This window comes from Schistocerca nitens, chromosome 8 (genome assembly GCF_023898315.1).
Source record: "Schistocerca nitens isolate TAMUIC-IGC-003100 chromosome 8, iqSchNite1.1, whole genome shotgun sequence".
NCBI classification, from domain to species: Eukaryota; Metazoa; Arthropoda; class Insecta; order Orthoptera; family Acrididae; genus Schistocerca; species Schistocerca nitens.
Window position 1 is genome coordinate 462,610,552 of NC_064621.1, and position 9,756 is coordinate 462,620,307.

Genomic DNA, 9,756 nt, shown 5'->3' on the forward strand with positions numbered 1-9,756 from the left:
TCGAATCCTGCCTCGGGCATGGATGTGTGTGATGTCCTTACGTTAGTTAGGTTTAAGTAGTTCTAAGTTCCAGGGGACTGATGACCCTAGAAATTAAGTCCCATAGTGCTCAGAGCCATTTGAACCACTCCTTGCACCAAGTGCCTATCCGCTGCAGATCTTCCTGCATTTCGCTGCACTTTTCTAATGCTGCAACTTCTCTGTATACTACAGCATCATCCGCGAAAGCCGCATGGAACTTCCGAGACTATCTACTAGGTCATTTATATATATTGTGAAAAGCAATGTTCCCATAAAACTCTCCTGTGGCACGCCAGAGGTTACTTTAACGTCTGTAGACGTCTCTCCATTGAGAACAACATGCTGTGTTCTGTTTGCTAAAAACTCTTCAATCCAGCTACACAGGTGGTCTGATATTCCGTAGGCTCTTACTTTGTTTATCAGGCGACAGTGCGGAACTGTATCGAACGCCTTCCGGAAGTCAAGGAAAATGGCATCTACCTGGGAGCCTGTATCTAATATTTTCTGGGTCTCATGAACAAATAAACCGAGTTGGGTCTCACACGATCGCTGTTTCCAGAATCCGTGTTGATTCCTACAGAGTAGATTCTGGGTTTCCAGAATTGACATGAACGCGAGCAAAAAAACATGTTCTAAAATTCTACAAAAGATTTACGTCAGAGATATAGGTCTATAGTTTTGCGCATCTGCTCGACGACCCTTCTTGAAGACTGGGACTACCTGTGCTCTTTTCCAATCATTTGGAACCTTCCGTTCCTCTAGAGACTTGCGGTACACGTCTGTTAGAAGGGGGCAAGTTCTTTCGCGTACTCTGTGTAGAATCGAATTCGTATCCCGTCAGGTCCGGTGGACTTTCCTCTGTTGAGTGATTTCAGTTGCTTTTCTATTCCTTGGACACTTATTTCTATTTCAGCCATTTTTTTCGTTTGTGCGAGGATTTAGAGAAGGAACTGCAGTGCGGTCTTCCTCTGTGAAACAGCTTTGTAAAAAGGTGTTTAGCTTTACGCGTGTCATCCTCTGTTTCATGCCATCATCAACCCAGAGTGTCTGATGCTGTTTCGAGCCACTTACTGATTTACCGTAAGACCAGAACTTCCTTGCATTTTCTGTCAAGTCGGTAGATAGAATTATACTTTCGAATTCACTGAACGCTTCACGTATAGCCCTCCTTACGCTAACTTTGACATCGTTAATCTATAATGAAGCCAACTGAAAGTTTTATGGAATTCGCTTTGAAAATGGAAAAAAAAGTTCAATAATCTCGCAGCAATTTCATTGACTACAACCCAAAAGTTTTTATGTGACTAAAGGACATTTAAAATGAGAGGTATTCAGGGATGGATGAATTCGCTGTAATGTGTATCGAAAGGACACACACTTTCATGAGAATGAAAGCTATCAACAAGAAAAATTACTAGGATAGGTAGCGAACTGAGAATGAACAAAGACAAAAACTGAAAGAAATGAAAAAAATATTGTAATATAACTTTCCAGTATAGAAAAAGAAAACATGTTAACATGGTTAAAGAGTTTAAAATCACATTATGGAATGTTTCTCTGTACTACAGGTCTATGTGGTCTAAGTCTGTATGCTGGCCGTTGTGGCCGAGCGGTTCTAGGCGCTTCAGTCTGGAACCACGCGACCGCTACGATCGCAGGTCGGATCCTGCCTCGGGCGTGGATGTCCTTAGGTTAGTTAGGTTTATGTAGTTTTAAGTTCTAGGGGACTGGTGACCTCAGATGTTAAGTCCCATAGTGCTCAGAGCCTTTTGAACCATTTTAAGTCTGTGTGACCCTCTTCCTCCAGAAAAAAGCAGTGCACTCCGAGATGATAAAAGACAGCCGGCCTTTGTGACCGAGCAGTTCTAGGCGCTTCAGTCCGGAAACGCGGTGCTGCTACGGTCGCAGGTTCGAATCCTGCCTCGGGCATGCATGTGTGTGATGTCCTTAGGTTAGTTAGGTTTAAGTAGTTCCAAGTTCTAGGGGACTGATGACTTCAGCTGTTAAGTCCCATAGTACTCAGAGCCATTTGAACCATCTGATAAAAGACGTTGACGTCCTTCGGAGGCCGGCCGAAGTGGCCGTGCGGTTAAAGGCGCTGCAGTCTGGAACCGCAAGACCGCTACGGTCGCAGGTTCGAATCCTGCCTCGGGCATGGATGTTTGTGATGTCCTTAGGTTAGTTAGGTTTAACTAGTTCTAAGTTCTAGGGGACTAATGACCTCAGCAGTTGAGTCCCATAGTGCTCAGAGCCATTTGAACCATTTGAACGTCCTTCGGAGACTTTCCCGTTGCATTTCACTGACCCATGGAATAAATAGTATAACTAATGCAAAGCTTAATAATAATAAACTAAAACATGGAAAATCTCGATTACATTCATACCTGCGTATGATTTATGTGGTGTCACCGCCAGACACCACACTTGCTAGGTGGTAGCCTTTAAATCGGCCGCGGTCCGTTAGTATACGTCGGACCCGCGTGTCGCCACTATCAGAGATTGCAGACCGAGCGCCGCCACACGGCAGGTCTAGAGAGACTTCCTAGCACTCGCCCCAGTTGTACAGCCGACTTTGCTAGCGATGGTTCACTGACAAAATACGCTCTCATTTGCCGAGACGATAGTTAGCATAGCCTTCAGCTACGTCATTTGCTACGACCTAGCAAGGCGCCATTATCAGTTGCTATTGATGCTGTAAGAATGTACAGACGAGAGCTACGTTCAACGTTAATGGATTAAAGTTAAGTATTCCAGCAGCTACGTACGTTTTTTGCTAGTCTAATTTCCTTGACCTGTTCCAGACCTCACGCCAGCCTGCGTGAGCTAAACGCGTGCCTTTCGACTTCCTCTCAATTTAGTGGGTTGGTCTCCTGCCAATCCACAACATGCGTACGCTGTGTACCTATAAGCTGTATGCGGATCCGAGAGAGGTGGCGCGGTGGTTGACACTCGATACTCGCATTCGGGAGGACGATGGTTCACACCCACGTCCAGCCATCCTGATTTAGATTTTCCATGATTTCCATAAGGCGCTTCAGGCAAATGCCGAGGATGGTTCCTTTGAAAGGGCACGGCCGACTTCCTTCCCCATCCTTCTCTAATGTGCTGGAACCGATGTTCCCGCTGTTTGGTCCCCTCCCCCAAATCAACCAACCAACCAACCAACCAACTAGCAGTGCGGAGTAGTGAGACGGTTCACGATGACGTCACAGCTCACAACCCCCCTGCGCGTGAGCCCTTCGGTGTATTCTAGTGTCCGCGCATCCGCTTGATGACTTTACGTGCGAACAGAACTTAAGGTATTTAGTCAGTGTGCAGAGCTTCACGCTATTTTCACGACTCAATAGCTGCGTTTGGAATCCCTAGTGCTTTACAAATGTCCTCGTGAGGTGTTTCCATCCAGTTGACAACAGACATAGTGAAATGTGAAAACAAATTGCTACCAGCCATTATTTGCTCAACTAACTGGTGGTCGTAGTGAGTCCTTCGTACCGAAGCTGGCGAAAAATTGACTGGTTCTTGCAAACGAACTCCGTTGCAGTTGCCTCATGGTCGTTAGGGGACCACGTCCGCCAACTTAGTATGAGCATGCCTCACTTGTCACTGGCGTGAAGGTCCGATTCTTTATTTGTATACAACCTTTTTATTTTCCTTTTGCCAGACTGTTTGCTGAGGAAACCCCATATCTCGCACTGGGCGAGAAAGTAGGCCGAGAGAATAATGGTGGCAGGTGCGTAGTGCAGCGGCGGACATTTAGAAAGTGATGCCCATTTGGGGAGAGCAGGCCGTGCTCGCGCCATATACGCGGTTCCAGTTTGGCCGCCGCCTGGAGAGTTATAACCAACCTCTCGCTGTCTTGGAAGCGAGCCACCGCTGTCTGAGCGCTCACCAATGACGTCCGTGAGCGGCTTGCGTTTTGTGGGAAAACATTGCAGAATAACAGTTCGCAACACAGTCTCCGTCCCAAAACCGACTGCCAAAAAATTGCAAGACCATGAAGAGAGACACAGTTAAATTAGTGGGAAAAACCGCTTCCAACTAAGTTTACTGTTAACAGAGCACTCGTCGGTACGCACCGCTTGCCAGCCATTCACCGGGTCTAGTTAGACCCGCCCATCTGAGGACTACATCATCATCTACTGTGACTCACTGTGCGATCTGACCTCCTTCCAATTCTGTACAGACGAGCGACGACGTTTCTTGCTCCACTCCAAACGATGTCACATACTCGCTCTCGTTATAAGTAGCACGTGTATATCTGCATCTGTGTCCACGTTCCACGCCCTGTGAATCACTGTGAACTACATGACGGAGGGTACTTCACATTCTACCAGTTATTAGATCTCTTTCTCATTTAATTCGCTCTTTGAGCATGGGAAGAATGGTTGCTTAAACGGCAGTGTGTTCATTATAATTAGTCTAATATTGTCTTCCCGATGCTTGGGAAGGGATATATTCGTAGGTTCTTCACTTGAGGTTTGTTCTTGAAACTTTCTAAGAAGACTTTGATGGGATGGTTTGCATCTACTTTCAAGCGTTTCGCCATTCAGTTTGCATTATAAGACAGAAAAAAAGAGGCACAACACGAAAGAATTATCCGAAGGGGGCAGAAATCTGTAGATGTGATGTACATGTACAAATCAACAAATGATTACAATTTCAGGAAAATTGGATGATTATTTTAAGAGACAACGAGCTTCACAAATTGAGCAAGTCGGCAATGCTCTGGTTTACCTCTGACCCTTAAGAAGGCAGTTATTCAGCTTGGCATCGATTGACGGAGTTGTTGGACGTTCTCCTGAAGGGTATTGTGCCAGACTCTGCCCAACTGGCGCGTTAAATCGTCTAGATCCAGTGATGGCTTGAGGCTGCTGCACTTAATGCTCCAAACGTTCTCAATTCTAAGAGATCCGGCTACATTTCTGACCAAGGTAACGTTTGACAAGTACGAATACAAGCGGTAGAGACTCTTGTGATGTGCAGGCGGGCACTATCTTGCTGAAATATAAGCCCAGGACAGCTGGCTATGTTGGGCAACAAAACGGTGTTAAAATATCGTCGACGTGCCGATGAGCAGTACGAATGCCGTGGATGACGGCCAAAGGAGAGATCCTGCTATGAAAAGAAATGGTACCCCAGGCCACCACTCCTGGTTATCGGGCCATATGGGAGCTCATCACCAAAGGCAATTCGATTCCAGTTAGATTCCAAGCTGAAGAAGTGTTTCGAGACGCTGGGTGGGATACCAACATGACTGTCGCCCGCCATACTACCCGACAACCAGAAGTGATTGTCTGGGTGTCATTTCTTTTCATATTAGGATTCCTTTAGTTGTCATCCGCGGCACCTTTAGCGGTGGACAAGCTTTGAACGACCTTCGTCGTAAAATTCTGCCTCCTGAGACTTCAGCCAGCGAGTCACGCCCTCCTGGAGTTCCGCGTAGTCGTCAAAGCTCTGCGTAGCAACCCAGTTCTTCGTCTTGGGAAACAAGTGGAAGTCGCTTGGTGCAAGATCGGGGCTGTATGGCGGATGAGGGAAAATTTCCCATTTTAATGAATTAAGGAGTTCTTTAGAGACGTTCGCCGTGTGAGGTTGGGCATTGTCATGCAAAAACAAAATTTTGGACGTCAGCTTTCCTCGTTGTTTGTTATGAACTGCTCTTCTAAGCCTGTGCAAAGTTTTACAGTACTGGGCAGAATTTATAGTTGCTCCACGTTCGGGAAAATCAATAAGAAGCACATCTTGCCTATCCCAAAACACTGTCGCCATCAACTCCCTTGCTGACAAGGTTTGCAAACATTTTCTTGGTTTTTGGGGGGACCTTGTGTGCCCCCACAACATGGACTGTAGTTTTGTCTTGCAATTGGCGTGTTTCACCCTAGTCTCGTCACCGGTTACGATTCGATCCAGTAATGAATCACCATATTTGTGGTAGGCCTCCAGAAATGTCAATGTTGTCCCCATTCGCTGTTCTTTATGGTGCTCTGTAAGCATTTTGGGCACCCATCGTACACAAAATTTGTGGTAGCCTAGCTTTCGAGTGACAATTCCAAACAATGAAGTCCGTGAAACTTGTGGAAAATAAAGCGAAAGCTCCGTTATTGTGAAGCGACGGTTTTCACGAATCGTTTCACCAACTTTAGCGACAAGATCGTCAGTCACAATGCTTGGGCGTCCATTCTTCTGTTCATCATGAACGTTGGTTCGGCCATTTTTAAACCGAATGCACCGGTTCCGGACACTTTGCACAGTTCACTATAAATTTCTATAGGTTTTAGGTTTTTTGCCAACAAAAACCGACCGCATCTTACAACTGGCGGGATTTTCGATTACAGCGCACATTTCAAATTCTAATATCGAAAAAAATCAGACGGTCAGAGACGTTCCCGCTGTCACGGATGGATGCGGAGCTCGCACATACCAAAATGTACGCGATCGGCGCGCGCCTAGCGGCGTCAGACGGAAACGTTCCCTACTTTCTGAATAGCCCTCGTACACCCGTTTTGTTTCCGTTCATGGCAAGCCAACATAGACTTACATTTCAGCAAAATAATTCCCGCCCGCACACAGCGCGTTTGTCTACTCCTTGTCTTCGTGCTTGACAAACCCTAACATGGCCAGCGAGGTATCCAGATCTCTCCTCAATCGAGAATGTTCGGAGCACTACGTGCATGGGCCCTCAACAGTCTGGATTTTGACTGCTAACGCAACAGTTGGACAGAATATCGCAGGATATCATTCAGTACAACTGACAACTCTGAAACTTCTTGACAGAGTAAAACTGTGTGCCGGACCCAGGCTCGAACCCGGGACCTTTGCCGTTCGCGGGCAAATGCTCTACTGCTTTGACGACGGGTCGTCAGTCGTGCTTGGGTATCTCAGTTGGTAGAGCACTTGCCCGCGAAAGGCAAAGGTCTCGAGTTAGAGTCTCGGTCCTTCACACAGTTTTAATCCGTCAGGAAGTTTCATATCAGCGCACACTCCGCTGCAGGGTGAAAATCTCATTCTGGAACTAACAACTCTCTCAATCTGGTCCGAGCTGAATAACTGTTTTCATAAGGGCCAGAGGTGGACAAGCGCGTTATTTATTTGCTCATTTTATGAAGCTCGTTCTCTTCGATAAATTTGATGGATATTGCAGTCATGGGATACAAAGATTTTTCGTTTTGCGAAGCGCAAAATTTTTGTTTTCTGAACACTTAAAGCATGTTAACAATAATTGCACCAATTTGAGATCCTGTAGAGGTCTACGTGAATGCTGGATTTGTAGGGGAGAGTGTTGTACCTTGGAACACTTTTCAGACCTTCGCCTATAGCCAGCCCTGTGGTAGAAGTTTAATATATTTCCTTACTTCGTTTTGAAATGATAGCTTTCACTTTATTTGAGTTACAGACTTTTTCTGAAATTGCAAAAATTATTCGAGAAAAGAAAGGTTTTTCCAAATATCAAAATTGTTCCAAGGTACAATATGGCATTACCCCTCTGCATGACCATGCCTGTTACAGTTCCACTTCTGGGATGGGGAGGTGCACTGGCCCTGGATTGGATCCACCTGGCGAATTAATGACAAGGGTGGGTGCGCCGTCCAGTCTGGATGTGGTTTTAGGCGATTCTCCACATCCCACTAGGTGAATACCGGTTTCCCATTCCAACTCTGTTACACGATTCGCAAACATTTCAAAAACTTTCTCTCACTTTAAGATGAATAGCACTACATGCACACATTTGGGTACACACATTCTGTACCAGAGGGGTAATGGGGTGGCGACATGAAGGGCATACAACGGTGCCAAATCCGTAGCTTACTTTGTTGACCCTGTGCCGATGGGGGCAAAGGGACAAGAAAAAGTAGGGACAACATCCTACCTCACCTATAACCCCTTGGATGTATCACACGACCTCTGCTACACTTTCTACACGGTATCGACGTAGAATTTGTTACAAATACTGTTTGTTAGCGCGCCTGAGGAAATTGCAAATATTGGCTTAATACCAAGTTCCTTAGCCGAATCACTTTCTAAATTCGGTGAGAAAGGTGATTTTTATTACGAGCTTACGCCGCTGGCGACGTGCACCGGCACTTTCGGTATATGAATACACACCCTGCGATCACCCTCTGTATTCAGTGTCACGGTATTTGTGTAGAAGACCACTTCATTTTGAAGCAGCACCATACCTCAATTTATAAAGCATGTATAGTTTTTATCATGAATATCGTTGGCGATACTTGTTTGTGCCTGTAGAATCAAGCCTGCTTGTTATGCAAGGTGACAGAAACATGGTTGCTGCGATCGTGTTTTTAACGGCTGGTCGCTTATAAGACGATTACATCTCTTTTCCTAAACCACACTGGTACCACTCGCAAGAAAAACAAATGAGGCATGTCCATCCATCGCAGATTTTCACTCAATATTGTTTGGTGTCACCAGAATTCAGTTACTGGCGAAGTGTTATACTTAGTGATCGACTCACTGTGATCAGCAAGCTTATAATGTGTTGGGATGTAAACTTACTTTGGTCAGTGCTCCGACATTTGTAAATAAAATGATTGTGTCCAGTCATAAGACAGGTATGGATGTGATGTGGAATATGCGATTTCAGCGCATCAGTAGCCGTAAGGGAGGATGAAAGATCTGACTTGGAAAATTATGTCATGTCATAAGGAGGATATAGATATTGATTTTCAATGGGAGATTTATGCCAGAGCCACAGTCGTCAGGAGGGGGTATTTCCGATACTTGTCGAACGTCAACAGATTGGGGCTGCAGTCGTAATATTTAATTGTAATTACAGTGATAAATATGTGGCTGATTTCCTAGGATGACACTGGTTGGTTGGTTGGTCGGTCGGTCCAGGGAAGGGGACCAAACAGCGAGGTCATCGGTTCCATCAGAATAGGGAAGTCGGCCGTGCCCTTTCAAAGGAACCATCCCGGCATTTGCCTGAATCACTTCAGGGAAATCAAGGAAAACCTAAATCAGGATCGCCGGACACGGATTTTAACCAACGTCCTCCCGAATGCGAGTCCAGTGTGTTAACCACCGGGCCACCTCGCTCGGTGACACTATTTGGCGTGTGGGATGCATGGTGAAGATAGCCAGAGATTAACCAACTGCCATTCCCGGCTTGAGGTTTGCGGCGTCGCTAAGCCACACGAGCTGGTCATTCGGCATACAGACGCGCTGCCCTCTAGGTGGTTCAATAGCGAGCAAATAATCTGTATGTGTTGGGTAGCGTTCGTGATCACTTGTGTCGCGAGTATTATCTCATTTTTACATGGATTTTTTAGACGATTCAGTATCGATCACTTACAAATGTTGGCGCTGGAGGTACTGATAACATAGCATGCAACAGAGCTGAAATCTGAAATTTTCAGCTACTTCCAACGTTATTGACTTTCTGCCAAATGATCCAACTGTACCATTATAAGCCAACAAGAGGCAGTGGGGCTAAAGAAGTCTGGAAGGGTTTGGTAAGTAAGCAGTTGCATGATCGAATCCCACCACATACACCAGTCCTAGTATCCAGCAAAGGATGCAAAGAATAACTGGCCACACACAAAGAATATCGATTTAATTAATTTATAGTCAATAAATCCGGTAGAGTGAGAGAATACTTCCAAGACATCTCCAGCTGGGGATTTACCAGGTATCCACCTCTATGTTCAGGTCAAAGTGTTAGTGTGGCACAAGACAGGTGCTACCTACTTCTTTTTGAATGACTTTGTTCCATCC